Source organism: Mobula birostris, chromosome 8 (genome assembly GCF_030028105.1).
Source record: "Mobula birostris isolate sMobBir1 chromosome 8, sMobBir1.hap1, whole genome shotgun sequence".
Classification (NCBI taxonomy): Eukaryota; Metazoa; Chordata; class Chondrichthyes; order Myliobatiformes; family Myliobatidae; genus Mobula; species Mobula birostris.
The window spans coordinates 41,835,791-41,845,713 of NC_092377.1; the positions used below are offsets into that span (position 1 = coordinate 41,835,791).

Below are 9,923 nucleotides of genomic sequence, written 5' to 3' on the forward strand. Positions count from 1 at the left end.
CAGCGTATTTGTCTGCTACTCTTGTCCGTTGGCAACCCTACCCCCCCCCCACCCCGCCAGTTGGCCGGTCCGCAAGAATATTGTCAATATGAAACTGGTCTGCAGTGCGAAAACGGTTGGGGACCCCTGTTTTAGAGCCTCAACGTCACATCCCTGCTCTTATATTCTAGCTCCCTAGAAATGAATGCAACATTGCATTCACCTTCTTCACCACTGACTCAATCTGGAGGTTGAACTTAAGGGAATCCTGCACTAGGACTCCCAAGTCCCTTTGCAACTCTGCATTTTGAATTCTCTCCCTATCTAAATAATAGTCTGCTCGTTTGCTTCTTCCACCAAAGTGCATGACCATACACTTTCCAACATTGTATTTCATTTGCCACTTCTTTGCCCATTCCCCTAAACTATCTAAGTCTCTCTGCAGGCTCTCTATTTCCTCAACACTACCCTCTCCTCCACCTATCTTTGTATCATCAGCAAACTTAGTCACAAATCCAATAATACCATAGTCCAAATCATTGACATACATAGTGAAAAGCAGTGGTCCCAACACCGACCCATGTGGAACTCCACTGGTAACTGGCAGCCAGCCAGAATAGGATCCCTGTATTCCCACTCTCAATTTTCTGCCAATTGGCCAGTGCTCCACCCATGCTAGTAACTTCCCTGTAATTCCATGGGCTCTTATCTTGCTAAGCAGCCTCATGTGCGGCACCTTGTTAAAGGCCTGCTGAAAATCCAAGTACACCACATCTACTGCATCTCCTTTGTTTACCCTGCTTGTAATTTCCTCAAAAAATTGCAGTAGGTTAGTCAGGCAGTATTGTCCTTTCAGGAAACCATGCTGGCTTTGGCCTATCTTGTCATGTGCCTCCAGGTACTCCGTAATCTCATCCCTAACAATTGATTCCAACAACTTCCCAAACACTGTTGTCAGGCTAACTGGTCTATAGTTTCCTTTCTGCTGCCTCCCACCCTTAAATAGCAGAGAAACATTTGCAATTTTCCAGTCGTCTGATACAATGCCAGAATCTATTGATTCTTGAAAGATCATTGTTAATGCCTTTGCAATTTCTCCAGCTACTTCCTTCAGAACCCAAGGGTGCATTCCATCAGGTCCAGGAGATTTATCCACCTCCAGACCATTAAACTTTCTGAGCACCTTTTCAGCTGTAATTTTCACTACACATACTTCACTTCCCTGATGCTCTTGAATGTCCGGTATACTGCAGAGGTCTTCCACTATGAAGACTGATGCAAAATACACATTCAGTTTCTCTACCATCTCTGTGTCTCTCATTACAATATCTCCAGCGTCATTTTGTATTGGTCCTATATATACCCTCGACTCTCTTTTACCCTTCATATACTTTTAAAAAAAAAAAGACATGTACGTTTGAATGCTGTTCATAGACTTTAGTTCAGCATTTAACACAATCATTCCTCAGAAACTGACTGGAAAGTTGAGCTTTCTGGGCCTGTACACCTCCCTTTGCAACTGGATCCTAGACTTCCTGACCGGGAGACCTCAGTCAGTCCGGTTTGGAAGCAGCATCTCCAACACCATCACACTGAGCATGGCCCCCCCCCCCCCCCCAGGGCTGTGTGCTCAGTCCACTGCTGTTCACTCTGCTGACCCACGACTGTGCTGCAACACACAGCTCGAACCACATCATCAAGTTCGTCGATGACACGACCGTGGTGGATCTCATCAGCAAGAATGATGAGTCAGCATACAGAGAGGAGGTGCAGCGGCTAACAGACTGGTGCAGAGCCAACAACCTGTCTCTGAATGTGAACAAAACAAAAGAGATGTTTGTTGACTTCAGGAGGACATGGAGTGACCACTCTCCGCTGAACATCGACGACTCCTCTGTAGAGATCGTTAAGAGCACCAAATTTCTTGGTGTTCACCTGGCAGAGAATCTCACCTGGTCCCTCAACACCAGCTACATAGCAAAGGAAGCCCAGCAGAGTCTCTACTTTCTGCAAAGGCTGAGAAAAGTCCATCTCCCACCCCGCATCCTCACCACGTTCTACAAAGGTTGTATTGAGAGCATCCTGAGCAGCTGCATCACTGCTGCCTGGTTTGGAAATTGCACCATCTCGGATTGCAAGACCCTGTAGCGGATAGTGAGGTCAGCTGAGAAGATCATAGGGGTCTCTCTTCCCACCATTACAGACATTTACACCACATGCTGCATCCGTAAAGCAAACAGCATTATGAAGGACCCCACACACCCCTCATACAAACTCTCCTCCCTCCTGCCATCTCGCAAAATGCACCAAAGTACTCGGACTCTCATGACCAGACTATGTAACTGTTTCTTTCCCCAAGCCATCAGACTCCTCAAAACCCAGAGCCTGGACTGACACCATCCTACTGCTCTCTACTGTGCAAATTGTCTTGTTCATTATTTATTGTAATGCCTGCACTGTTTTATGCACTTTATGCTGTCCTGTAGTCTAGTGTAGTTTTGTGTTGTTTTACGTAGTTCAGTGTAGTTTTTGTATCGTTCATGTAGCACCATGGTCCTGAAAAATGTTGTCTCTTTTTTACTGTGTACTGTACCAGCAGTTATGGTCAAAATGACAATAAAAAATGACTTGACTTCTAGTATCTTCTTTGATATAAGTCGCCAATTTCCTTTCATAATTCATCTTTTCCTTCCTAATGACCTTCTTAGTTTCCTTCTGCAAGTTTTTAAAATTTTCCCAATTCTCTATTTTCCACTAGTTTTGGCTTCCTTGTATGCCTTCTCTTTACTTTTACTTTGGAATATATCTGTCTTGCACTTCCCTCATTTTCCGCAGAAACTCCAGCCATTGCTGCTCTGCTGTCCTTCCTGCTAATGTCTCTTTCCAGTCAACCTTGGCCAGTTCCCCCCTCATGCCATTGTAATTTATTTTATGCCACTGAAATACTGTCACATTGGAACTTAGATTCTCCTTCTTTGCTTGCATCTTCGAAACAGCTTTATTTCTTTCTTTGAGATAGATAGATATATTTATATATATTATTATATCTCCATTCCTCCCCCTACCCCCCCCCCCACCTTCAAGGTTCTTCTGAAGACCCTGACCTGGACTTGCACTCTGACCTCAGTTCTTTGCGGGAATTAAACCCGCTCGCAGTGCCTTACGACAGGTCACTTTCGATATCCCGAGGACACGACCTGGAAGGCTAGCAAGTCTTCAGGGTGGCGGAGGCACAGAGCTCGGATAAAACTACACAACAGACTCTTAACACCATAAATCAGCAAGTTGTTTTGTTATGTTGCCCCTCTTGCTGTGAAACGGGGACACCTCTTTTTCCCTTATTAGAGAGAGAGAGAGCCTGTGGTATGTCGAATAGCGGGTGAACAAGTAGTCTTTGGGCTACTGCAAGTCTATGTCTTTACTGATATTTTGCTGCATGCTTGGTGGGGGGGTTCCGAGGCTGTTTTGCTGATGGCGGTGGGGGGAATCATTGCTTGGCTGCTGCTTGTGTGTGAATGGGGGGAGCTGGGGGGGGGGTGTGGTTTGGGTTTCTAACGTTTTAACTGTCATTCATTCTTTAGGGCACTCCTCTGTTTTTGTGGATGTTTGTGAAGAAAAAGAACTTCAGAATGTATATTGTATACGTTTCTCTGACATTAAATGTATCTATTGGAACTTGATTTCCTGGAGTGTAGGAGAATGGGGGGAGATCTCAGTTGTACAAAATTGAGCGGTATAGAGAGGGTGAATGCCTCCAGGTAGAGTGAGACTAGAACTAGAGGTAACACATTTGGGTTGAAATCTGAAACATTAAAGGGGCATCTGAGAGTGAACTTCTACATTCAGATGGTGATGCGAGTGTAGAATGACCTGCCAGCAGAAGTGGTAGATATGGGCTTAATTAAAACATTTAAGAGAACTTTGGATAGAGACTGGTATAGAGGATTATGATCCAGTTGCAGGTAGGTGGGAATCGGCAAAGACGAGATCACCATGGACTAGATGGGCCAAAGGACCTGTTTCTGTGTTGTTGTGCTCTGACTCTTAATACTTGCCATCTATTTAACTCTGTTGCACAAAATTTGCATCACTCCAATCCTCCATGTTGCCTTGCCACACCCCAGCCTTCTGCTTCTAATTCAACCTGCAGTCAGTTACATGGAGACATTAGATAACCATGCAATATCTTAGCTCTGGTCAATAGTTGGAAAACCTTCTGAAACTATTATCCATTACCTCACTACTTATTTTATCTGCTGCAGTTTGGCAAATTTGCAAAATGAGCCAGCGATCTTTCTTTGCTTTTTTTTAATGTGATGTTTGCCTATTAGAAAACTGCCTGAGCACTGAAGAAATAAACAATTACATTGAGTGCAATCACACTGCAAATTCCTAAAAAGTTTTTTTTTGAAAAAGTACTTATTTTTGCTTTGAGTGATTTTTTTTTCTCTCTTGCAGACTGCAAAACTCTGCTGGAACTCATTATCAGGTCCCTGTGGACATGAAAGAAAAATTGTAAATTCTGAGAAGTTTTGTAGAAATAAGATACTGGGTATAGGGTTACAAACTAACAATGGTGGCCAAATCCAGTTGCCTCCTCCCCTTTTCCCACAGTGGACTAACTTGCACAAGCCTTTTGTTTATTATAAGTTCAGACATTGACTGAGAGGTTGGAGAAAGAACCAGCAGTGCAGGGGGTGAAGTAACTGCTTGGCACTGAACTCAAAACTGCTCGGGGATTACAGTACTGATGAAAAGTTCCAGTAAAAACAAAAAGGGAGCTTTTTTTTTCTTCAAGCCATGCATTTCCTTTATGGCAATTTTTTTTTTAAAGAATGTGCCTTTGGTACTGCCTTGGCTGTCTGACTAACCCTCACGGGGTGTGTCTGCGGTTTGCTCCACACAGTAACTCTTTTGTTTATGAACTGCCGCCAAAAATACAAAGGTGGAGTGTTTATATAAACAACATGTTTGACCGTATTAAAAAAAATGCTAGTGTGGAGTGCTCAATCAAAACACAAAGTTCTTAATCACATCATGTGCTGACAATATTTAAAAATAATGTTTTATTTTTTAAATTTAGAAATGTAGCATGTTAACGGGAACTTGCGGTCCAATGAGCCCATGTTGCCCAATTCTATCCCTGTGACCAATTAACCTACTAGCCTGCATGTCTTTGGAGAGTGGTAGGAAACCAGAGCACCTGGAAGAAACCCAAGCAGTCACAGGGAGGACAGACAAACTCCTTACAGACAGGGGCGGGACATGAACCCAGGTTGCTGGCACTGTACTAACGTTATGCTAACTGCTACTCTACCATGTCCGTGCTGTCAGTATGCAGACTGCTATCCACTGCCAGTGTTTTCATACCACTACAGAGCAACACCCTAGCCTCACTCTCTTTGTCAGCAGAGTGATTCAGAGAGCAACATTTATTTAGCAACACAGCATGTTAACAGGCCCTTCTGGCCCAACGAGCCCATGTCACCCAATTACACCCAACTAACTGGTTAACTTATTACCTTGTATGTCTTTGGACGTGGGAGGAAACTGGAGCACACGAACATGCAAACTCCTTACAGTCAGCAGTGGGAACTAAACCCAGGTTTCTGCTGCTGCACGCTATGCAACCGTTCCATCCCCATTTCATGTGGAGTAGTCCATTCTTAATGTATGGTCCCCAGATAAGGGATGTATCAGATAAGAATAGATACCACACTTGATCTTAGCCGAAGGCTGAGAAGTGATTTCCTCCGCTGCCTTGCGGCCATACTCACCATGGGGAAAGGGTTCGGGAGTAAACTCTGAGGAAGAAATCCGCAGCTGGGGTCCCTAAGGCAGCTTGATGTTGTTTACAACTTTACTTTGGCAACCTCTGTGACGAGACTGGTGCCAAGCTGTATCAGTGCTTGCCCTTCCCTTGGACTACATCAGTGACGTGGAGAGGGGGATACCACTGCATGGGCAACAGCCGGTTCTTCAAATCTTCCCACCCAGGCTTGCTCCCTGGAGTGGACCAGAGGTGCAAACCCATGAACCCCTGTGATCGATGGCTGCCTACTAGTCCATTCTTGGTCTCCACCAAGCTCCTGCTAGCAGTGTGGCTGTGACTGTGGTCTTGTTCAACTGGTGTGCTGGCACTTGGAGCCAGAATGAGCAGCTCATAATGCCGAGGGATTTCGTCATCTCCCAGAATACATTCTTCAGGGCAATGTGGGCTCCGAAGGTGAGAGCAGCTGAGACTGGCCAATACCTGGATTATGAGAAAGGTCCACTGATGATCTACCACCAAATGTGTGTCGAGAAAATGTACTTCCTTTCTTTTGAGCCACAGTTGTGCATTGGTGACAGGAACTCTATCAACTAAATGAGTGCAGCCTATGACTCTGCAATTCAGCGAAGCCTACACGAGCAGTAAAAGCTGATGATTGCTCTGTCACCTTTTGTAGGCTCAAGAGAAAATAGACAAAATCTCCTCTCGTTGAAATGAAAGCATCAACAACCCCCTTAATGCAAAAGTCAGAAACAAGCTCAATTTATAAGGCTTATTTCAACAGCTGCTGACTGAATAATCCTGAGGCTAGGAAGTTAATAGTGACAGAAGAAATTGAGGCACTTGTGAATTTGTATCCAAGATTTTCTGAGGTCATTCCGCCTTGTGGAAGCATAGTCATTATTTCTCGAAGAAGAGTAGAGAGGTCATCCTTTTAGCATCACCCCTTTGACTTTTAGCAATTTTTATCTGTGTACCAGAGAACGTATTCTGTCTGGAGTATAACTTGGTATGGCAACAATTTTGCATGTGACTAATGCATATTAACAACCTGAATGTTAGAAGGCCGGAACAGATTAGATATGGCAAAGATATTTCCCATGGTAGGAGATTCTAGGACAAGAGGGCACGACTTCAGGATTGAAGGACGTCCTTTTAGAACTGAGATGTGGAAAGATTACTTTAGACAGATGGTGGTAAATCTGTGGAATTTGTGGCCACAAGTGGCTGTGGAGGCCAGGTCATTGGGCATATTTAAGGCAGAGATAGATAGGTTCTTGATTGGCCAGGGCATCAAAGGGTATGGGGAGAAGGCAGGGGAGCGGGGATGACTGGAAGAATTGGATCAGCCCATGATGAATGGTGGAGCAGACTTGATGGGCCGAATGGCCCACTTCTGTCCCTATACCTTATGGTCTTGTGGATTACAAGAAACTGCAGAATGTTGTGAGCACAGCTCAGCACATCACAGGAACTAGCGTCCCCTACATAGACCCTGTCTATACTTCTCAATGCTTCATTTAAAACAGCCAGTACAATAAAAGACCCCACCTGACTCACATTGTCTCTTCTAACTCCTCTGATCAGGCAGAAGCTACAAAAGCCTAAAAGTATGAGCCACCAGGCTCAAGAACAGTTTCTCTCTCACTGTTTTCAGACTCTTGAATAGACTTCTTGTACAATAATATGGTTTCATGGCCTCACAATCTATCTTGTTATGAACTTGTACTTTATCAGTTGCCCTGCTCAGCACCTTTTTGGTAGCTTTTACACTTTATTCTGCATTGTTATTATTTTATCTTATTCCAGTTCAATGCACTGCATAATGATTTGATCTGTATAAACAGTATGCAAGATAAGCTTTTCACCGGATCTTGGTACATGTGACAATAATAAATCAGAGCCAAAGAGCTTTGTTCCCATTGAATCTCGTGATTGAGTTTTGGGTGCTGATTGTTTCAAAAGGATGTAGCCTGCAGAATAATCTTCAAGAGGCCCTGGAAATTGTCCTTTGCACACTTGTGTTAGCCATGAACAGAAATGTTGGCATTGTGTATTGAATGTTTCAGTAATAGTTGAGTAATATTGTAACTATATTGTTTGTTGTTTAACATGTCTATAGAAATGAAGTATGTTAATATTATAGGTCATCACACCATGTGATAAGTGTGTTAGAAGAATGTGAATGGCATATGTCGTCACTCCATGTGATAAGTGTGCGCCTCACTTAATGTAAACACAGTTTGAAAATGCAACAGGGTGGGCACATACAAAAATAATGTCAGGCAGGCAGAAATTGCACAGGGATACAAAGATCAGGTCAGACACGCAAAGGTCATATCGGCAGAGAAACGTAATTGCACGGGGAAGAGATAAAAGACAAAAAGTCAGTCACAGTTTCAAAAAGAGCACTAATCTGCATTCTGTTGATGAAAAATCTGATAATGGTGAGAGTGACACAGGACTGGGTAGCCAATGTGGAAACTAACAATAGACAAGCAAAATGGCTTACACCAGAAGTGAACGGTAAATTAATTAAAATGGAATTGGACACTGGCTCAGCTGTTTCAGTCATTGCACAACATGAGTTTGAAAGGCATTTCAATAATACTAAGTCCTGTGGGAATGACATTCGTAACAGTGAAATACAGCAGCCAACAAGCCATGTTAAGCTAAAGACAGGAGGACCAGCATTGTAGGGACATGATTGGCTGAGACAACAGCAACTGGATTGGAAATCCATCCACCATTTGCATTGCACATCCCCTGCAATTAAGTCATATGACAGCGAATTGAGCAGTTACTTGCGAAATGTGGCTTGGTTTTAAGCTGGAAGAGAGTTCAAGGAGCTTCAAGAAATTTGCAAGCATTTGGCTCTTGTGAGCATAAAGAACCACAAACTACATTGTGTGCATTAAAGTTAATGCATGAACTTCAAGTGGGAGTCAAAAAGCTACTGATAAAATTAGATACAAAGACTGAAGCTCAAGGTGGAGGAACAGAAGACCAAAAAGAAAGGAGCCAATGGGAATACAAAAACAGAGGATTTATCAGAGGATGTTGATGATGAGGATCCAAGGGAAGAGATCAGATCATAAAGGGAGCAATAGAAGGATTAGTGAGAGAGTACTCCGGCGAGCTAAATGAACCTTCCTGAGATCAAGATGCACAACCTAGAAAGATGAAAAAGGAAAAGAAAGAGAAAGATGACATAAGTGCTATGGAAATAGAAAAGGATAATTGGGACCTAATTTCTTGAGAAATTAGCAAATTAAGGGATACTCACAAGAAACTCGAAGAGGAAAAAGGAAGGCAAGAAAGAGAGCAGAAATGAAAGCATGAGTGGAATCAGGACAGTCAGTGAGACCATGAATGGGAAAGAACCAAGGATAAGGAAAGGCAGCGTGATGGAAAGGGATCAACAGCAGGCAAAAGAAAGAGAGAGAAGGAAGCCAGGACCAGGAGAGAAGCAAGGATCAAAGTAGATCAAGGGAAAAGAAGAAGAAAGGTGTCAGAACCACTCCCAGCAGTCTCAGTGTCAACCATGGAGGAGGCCTCAGAACCAGAGAATGCTTTCACAGCACAAGTCTCAGCTTCAAAGCAGAGTGATCTCCCTTGTCAGGAAAGATGTTACCCCACAAGAGTAAGAAAGCCTGCACTGCAGCTAAATCTTTTGCAACACACACAAAATGCTGGAGGAATTCAGCTGGCTAGGCAGCATCCATGGAAGAGTACAGTCGACGTTTTGGGCCAAGTCCTTTCGGCAGGATTGGAGAGAAAAAGCTGAAGAGTGGATTGAAAAGGTGGGTGGAGGGGAGAGAGAAACATAGGGTGATGAGTGAAACCTGAAGGGGGAGGGATGAAGTAAAGAGCTGGGAAGTTGATTGCTGAAAGAGATAGAAGGCCATGGAAGCAAGAAAGTGGGGAGAAGCACCAGAGGGAGGTGATGGGTGGGCAAGGAGATGAGGTGAGGGAGGGAAAAGGGGATGGGGAATGGTGAAAGAGAATGGTGGCGGGGCACTACCAGAAGTTTGAAAAATCGATGTTCATGCCATCAGGTTGGAGGCTACCCAGACAGAATATAAGGTGTTGTTCCTCCAACCTAAGTGTGGCCTCATCAAGACAGTGGAGGAGGCCATGTATAGATATAACAGAATGGGAATGGAAAGTG

The 9,923-nt window shown here is 43.8% G+C and overlaps 1 pseudogene; it reads right to left on the reverse strand.

The window, feature by feature from the left end:
• Nucleotides 1–5,629: 5,629 nt before the first annotated feature.
• On the reverse strand, nt 5,630–5,727 carry LOC140202367 (U2 spliceosomal RNA; annotated as a pseudogene).
• Between the last annotated feature and the right edge of the window lie 4,196 nt (nt 5,728–9,923).